The sequence below is a fragment of the Poeciliopsis prolifica genome, unplaced genomic scaffold (assembly GCF_027474105.1).
Source record: "Poeciliopsis prolifica strain line A6 unplaced genomic scaffold, Auburn_PproV2 SCAFFOLD012, whole genome shotgun sequence".
NCBI lineage: Eukaryota > Metazoa > Chordata > Actinopteri > Cyprinodontiformes > Poeciliidae > Poeciliopsis > Poeciliopsis prolifica.
Window position 1 is genome coordinate 13,064,934 of NW_026562387.1, and position 1,414 is coordinate 13,066,347.

Consider the following 1,414-nt stretch of genomic DNA (forward strand, 5'->3'; position numbering starts at 1 on the left):
TGTGCACAGTGTCTATTGCTGACATTTCTTTTGTACTTGACATTCTGACTGTTCAGATGCACTGTCTAATCAATAGCTGTGTGTAATTGTCATTGTGTTCTCTGCAACTTGCAAGTTCTGCCTCTGGATTGAACTGCAAAACAGACTTTCATTTCTCTTTGGAAATCAATTTAAGAGATTTGATTTTTAGATTCAGTGTGGCTCAAATTTAAGTCAATGTTTCCCATGTGGAGAAAAAAAATCATAGATCCTGTGGATGTGAATGTCATTGACAACCTTTGTGATGCTAGTGTCCTCTGGTGACAGTAATCAGAGAAGGTGGGAGGAGATTACATTTATTTTTGATGAGAAACATGGGAGTTTTAATTTTAATTGAAATGTCTGAAAGCATACACTAATTATTTTAGTTTTTCATTATTGTATGTTTGATATTGTCAGTAAACTATGGCTTGTGAAATACACCCTACCCTTTTTAAACCCTTAGTTTACTAGAAGTCTCTTTAAATAAAATCTCTTTTTGGGTGGGTCGGGGGACTTGGCCATGCCAAGAGGCACACCAGTGCACTATTAGACACAGAAAATTAAAGCATCCTAAAACAGCCGTAGATTCAAAATAAATGAAAACAAGAAAAGAGCATAATTTGAATTTTGAATTTACTTTGAATTTGATTAAGAGATCATTAAAATAATTCAAAAGGTGTTTAAGAATACCAAAATGCTCTTCAGTAAAACCAATTTTAAATAGTTATTACTTTTAATTAATTTAGCAAATTAGTCCATGACCAAGATGCAGCGGAAAAGAAAGTTCTGATCAAAATGTTCACATTATTACAGTATACATAAGTATTAATTAATTCTTGTTTTCTGAATCTGTCGATAGATGGCGCACCATTTGCACCAGCTTCGTCCATGCCGGATAGCGTCTGTTTCTTCTTATGAAAACTATTTTTTTGTGTGTGTGTGTGATGTATTGTTTTAAGTGGGTAACTGCATTTAAAAATATTCCGTTTAAACCCCCAATGTACCTCCACTGCAAGATGTGTTATGAATTATGAATAGCAGGTCAGTGATACCGGAGACGCAGCATTTGTGTGGACGCTGAAAGACGTGCTACTTTTAGATATTCCTCGTAAATATAGATTGCAGAACAAAATTATGCTTTTTTTTTGTACAAACCCAATGAATTCTCATCGATGGTAAGACAATAATCGAACTCAATATTGGAAATTAAATGCAACACAATCTAAACTGTATTAGAATAGTCGTATAATTTATTATTTTGTGAAAGTTATTTATATTGGGGTTTTCTGCAAATTGTAAATTCTTTTAGATATGTGATTCGAGATATATTGTGAATATTTTTACGGCCAGCTTTTAAAGGACACTCGATTGTTGGATTTCCGACAGCACCTGA